The sequence below is a fragment of the Cibotium barometz genome, chromosome 46 (genome assembly GCF_041138505.1).
Source record: "Cibotium barometz isolate CiBa-2024 chromosome 46, ASM4113850v1, whole genome shotgun sequence".
In the NCBI taxonomy this organism is placed as follows: Eukaryota; Viridiplantae; Streptophyta; class Polypodiopsida; order Cyatheales; family Cibotiaceae; genus Cibotium; species Cibotium barometz.
In genome coordinates this window covers 30,452,787-30,458,605 of record NC_141091.1, presented here as the reverse complement: position 1 = coordinate 30,458,605, position 5,819 = coordinate 30,452,787, and positions in this window count along the sequence as shown.

The following is a 5,819-nucleotide window of genomic DNA, read 5'->3' as shown; positions in this document are numbered from 1 at the left end:
ATGGTCTAGAGGACAAACGCATTAAATTTAACTGTTAGATCCACACCGGGACGGCTTTTCTCTAGAGTCGTCGGAAGGACGGACGGATTGCGCCAAATAGACAGCCTGTTCACACGCAATGGTCGGTCCTCGCTAGCGCACACAATTATTGTTGTAAAGAAAAAGAAACATTATGAACACAAAACCCCCTCAATGAGAGTGAAGACCACATTGGGTCCAACAACCCCCCAAATGTCTGCCAAAAGCATCCCCACTTGGGTATTTTATACAGGGCTAATTTTGCCCAGGCTTGCTCTGAAAGCAAAAAGTGATTACATAATGTTATATAGCAATCCTCCCGTTTGGGAGAGTAACTGTCCTCAATTGCATAGAATAGCAACATTGTAAGCGTGGAGTCATTCTAGAAGTATGCATCTTTGGAATCGCTCACAAAGAATTTGTATCGTGTACATACAGAGTTGGATTGAACTCACTCACAACCAACTCGCACACCAATTTGTAGGGTGCATACGGAATTGGGTTGGACTCATTCACAACCAATTCACACACCAAAGTAGGGTTCGAGAAAAGATAGGTTCGGCTTAACTTCAATTTTCCTCAAATTGAGGGAAAAAGGTAAAACACCTCCTCAAAAAATTCAAGATATGGTTATATTTGGATTTAAGTATGAAGAATTACAATTTCCTCTTCAATTCATGATAAAAAGGATTGATGTAAGGCTCAGTAAAAATAATTTCCCAAACCCTACACCAAAGTGTATTGGACTCACTCATTCACAACCAATTCACACACCAAAGTAGGGTTCGAGAAAAGATAGGTTCGGCTTAACTTCAATTTTCCTCAAATTGAGGGAAAAAGGTAAAACACCTCCTCAAAAAATTCAAGATATGGTTATATTTGGATTTAAGTATGAAGAATTACAATTTCCTCTTCAATTCATGATAAAAAGGATTGATGTAAGGCTCAGTAAAAATAATTTCCCAAACCCTACACCAAAGTGTATTGGACTCACTCGCAATCCTTTGTCAAAGTAAAAATGATTTGAATCGCTCAACAACCAAAATTGATTGTAATCATTGTTCAAGTAGGTAAGGTTGGACTCACTCACAATTTCTACCCATAAGTGGTGGGACTCACTCACAACCACATGGAACGGAATGGATTGGATTCACTCACACAATCATGTTTCAAACGGAATTGGTTGGATTCACACTCACAACCTCCATTCCAATAGGACTGATTGGATTTGCTCACAATCATCTAGCATGTGCAAGTCACAAACACAAGTTCAAAAGAATATAAAATTTAAATAGATTGAATTGGAATACTTGAAAGTTTGCAAAAATAACTAAACACCATAATAACGGTTGTTAATAGATTAGTAGAAAATCTTACCTACTTGGGTATTTTTATAGATTTATTCCACCAAAAATACATACATACCTAATTTTTCCTAAACTTGCTCTACAAGCAACCTTTGTGAAAAATGATTAATAATTTTATAGAACAATCAGTAAACACAATGTTTGGGGGGAGGACTATTGCCAAGCCTTAATTGTTCACCACACACACACCTCCCCAAGTGCTCGAAAAAAATGTTTTTCATGAAGAACATATCATATAAGAGGAAGTAATTAATCTATATAAATGATTAATAATTTTATAGAACAATCAGTAAACACAATGTTTGGGGGGAGGACTATTGCCAAGCCTTAATTGTTCACCACACACACACCTCCCCAAGTGCTCGAAAAAAATGTTTTTCATGAAGAACATATCATATAAGAGGAAGTAATTAATCTATATTTTAGAGGTTTTAATACTTAAACCTATATTTTTAAAATTCTGAATGGTACTATAATGAACAATTTTATATGCACATGCACATGTATGGGTTTGGGCCTAGGCACATGGACCTTGGGTCCCTTGGGCATAGATTTGGGCATGGGCAGATTATTAGCCTAGTGCGAATTGGCCACGCACTATGTAAGTGACTTTGGTCTAGGCTATTGGACCTTTCGATACTTTTTGATATCTTTCACCCTTCTATCATTTGATGATAATACACATCTACCTTGGAGCTTTCAAGCTTCTATGGAGACCTTCTCCCATGTCTTAGACTCCATGTAAACGAGTCTCTTCTCCCATGTCTTAGACTCCATGTAAACGAGTCTCTTCTCCCTTCCTTCCTTTCATTGGCCTATTCCATACTTGAGTAGCCCTCTTTCTTTCATTGGTATTAGCCCTCTTTATTTCATTGGTATCAGAGCTCTTGGCTTTGATCTTGGTATTTTGATTAGTGAGTGATTAGAGCACTTAATCATCTCGAAATTAGGGTTTCTACAAATTTTGAACTGTCACTTCTTTGAGTGTTCTTGATCTTTGATCCTTGATTAGAGTTGATCAGGGTAATCATTCTCAAATTAGGGTTAATAGTGGTTTACAACAGTTAGATTTTTAAGTTTATGTTAATTTTCTTGATTAACATTTGCTTACTAATCTTGATTAAAAAATCTTAATCTCGAGTATAGATTTACAACACATTTCAGAAACTTAATCTCTATCATTGATGTAAGATTTACTTAGATTAGTGTTTCTTTTTGCTAAATCTACCCATAAACCATAGTTTTCTTCCATAATTGCCTAGTTTTTGGGGAATCTTGGCAGTTTGGAGAGAACTGTTGGTTGTTGTGCAAATTTTGCTACAGAGTTCATCAAGAAGAGGTGCATTTTACACTTATAAATAGATTTATGCAAAGTTTGCTATGGAGAGTGGTGCAGTTTACAAATTTGTTACATATTATGCAAAATGTGATGTGCATAGTGCACTTTACAAGGTTCCTATTGGAGATTTGTAAAGTTTACAAGATTATGTGCAAAAATCAACAAATCTTAGCAAACTTAAATAGTGAGTGGTTCTTGGTCAAAAACTTTCCTAATCTTGATCATTTCTTCAAAGAAGTTGTGTTTCTTTAAGAGAAATTGAACAAATTTAATAAGCCATGATATTGTTGAAACTAACGTAAGAAAAGCAAGATTAGTATATCTTGTTAGAAGAAATGCAAAATTAGTATATCTTCTAACAAGATTAGTATATCTTGTTAGAAGAAATGTAAAATTATTGTAACAAATTGGAGATTAAGATTGAATCTTGTAATAATTTGATGCTTAAGAGCAATTTAGACAGTTTCTTAGCTAAGAATTGAGACTGATGTAAGAAAAGTAAGATTAGTATATCTTGTTAGAAGAAATGTAAGATTATTGCAACAAATTAGAGATTAAGATTGAATCTTGTAATAATTTGATGCTTAAGAGAAATTTAGACAGTTTCTTAGTCAAGAATTGAGCCAATCATAAAGGATTAGTGCTAATCTTATGATTAGTGACTAATATTGACTAATCAAATTAGAGAGCTAATCTTATGATTAATGACGAATCTCAACTAATCCGAGTGAATCTCGGTAAATTAAGTAGTTTACCGAGTGAATCTCGGTAAATTAAGTAGTTTACAACATTCTACAATAGTTTGTAGCAGTTCAAATAGCTCAATTAAGGTTCTAATTGAGCCTATTCCCGCCAGTTTGCAACCGAACTTCCCTTAGAAAACACATATACCTAATGCTCCCTCCAGCATTCTGGCATAAGACAGTCCTTTAAGAAAACAGGAATTCTATGCAAGTTTTCAGTTTTGATTTTCTTTTGAATATAATGAGTATATCTTAATTCCGTATCCCAAGACTTCTAGATCACAGGTCTAGATTCCCAAGCAGAATTCCTCGAATTCTGAACTCTTGATCCTCAGATCAAAATCAAAGGTCTCAACTTAGTTTCAGATTCGGTGGATGATTTGAGTGTAGATTACTGAACTGGTCACATCGTCTTTTCTTGAAATAGACGAAGGAGTTACGTCTTGGTCATAGTCTGATTCAGGGTTTGAGTCTGGAAAGGTTCTCCCTGAACTATCATTCTCGAAGGATAATATTCAATTACTACTTTACTGAATTTCATTCATTGAGTATTTTGCTTAACTGAATTCAAAACTAATCATGAATTCCTATGAGGAATAAATTAATCATTTATCTAAAATTTCGACTTCGATAGTTTTTCTGAATTTTCTTATTACCATCCTAGAGAATATGAAACGATAGAATTTTCCTTCACAGAGTATTTACTTATTCATTTTTTCAATATTCATGGGATTTAAACATAGGATTAAAGAAGACTCTTATTTTGATATAAAAAATTATGTATGCATCTATTTATGCATAAAATCCAACTTCTATGGAAATAACACTTTTATATAAAAGAAAAATCCTTTTATGCATCTATTTATGCATAAAATCCAACTTCTATGGAAATAACACTTTTATATAAAAGAAAAATCTTTTTATGCATCTATTTATGCATTAAAAATAATTTTGATGAAAGTAACACTTTTATAATAAAAAATTCTTTTATGCATCTATTTATGCACAAAAATCAATATTGATGAAAAGAACACTTTTAAAATAAAAAAAATTATTTTATGCATCTATTTATGCATAAAAATTAATTTATATGAAAGTAACACTTTTATAATTAAAAAATTCTTTTATGCATCTATTTATGCATAAAAATCAATATTGGTGAAAGTAACACTTTTATATAAAAAAAATCTTTTATGCATCATTTTATGCATAAAATCAATATTGATGAAAATTACACTTTTATAATAAAAAATTTCTTTTATGCATAAAATCAATATTGATGAAAGTAACACTTTTATAATAAAAAATACTTTTATGCATCTATTTATGCATAAAAATCAATTTTGGTGAAAGTAACACTTTTATAATAAAAAAATTTTGGTGAAAGTAACACTTTTATAATAAAAAAATTATCCAATATATATCTTTCTATGTATAGAATTTAAATCTAATGAAAATCACTCTTTTATAATAAAAAAATAATCAATATGTAACTTTATATGCATAGAATTTAAATCTATTGAAAATCACTCTTTTATAATAAAAATAATAATCAATATGCATCTTTCTATGCATAGAATTTAAATCTAATGAAAATCACTCTTTTATAATAAAAATAATAATCAATATGCATCTTTCTATGCATAGAATTTAAATCTATTGAAATTCACTCTTTTATAATTAAAAAAAATAACCAATATTCATCTTTCTATGCATAGTATTTAATTTTAATAGAAATAACACTTTTATAATAAAATTATTTCTACTATGCATTTTTCTATGCCTAGAATGAAAATAACACTTTTAGAATACACAAACGATGGGGATTACTCTTTCTGAATAATAAAAGATAAAACTTATTTCACAAAATTTAAGAAAATTTTGCCATAACCTCCTTTGTATGGTTGACCATTTTTCAAATTTTTTCAACCTTAAATTACTTAAAAATTATCCCCAAATTGTTTAAAGCATTCTAAACTAATCAAATTGAACTTTTAAAAGAGAAACAATATAAAAAGTTTAATTTTAACAATTAGATTACTTATCTAGGATAAAGAAAGGCTGATTTTAAGAATGAGAGAGGAGGAAAGCCTTTCCAACAAGGCATAGCATCAATTTATCATTTTAAAGAAGATAACAAAAATTAGAAAACCATTAAAAGAATAAAGAAAAAGTAGGATTTCTAACTTACATGAATTTCTGGGAGCTTTCCTTTGGCTTGATGGTTTGAGGGATCTACTCTTGTTTGCAACAAGAGTGGCCACCAATTCTTTAGAAGAGGGAATGGTAAAAAAACTAATGAATTATTAAGAAATTCACAGTTTTTGGCTCTGGGGGGAGGAGTAGAGTAAC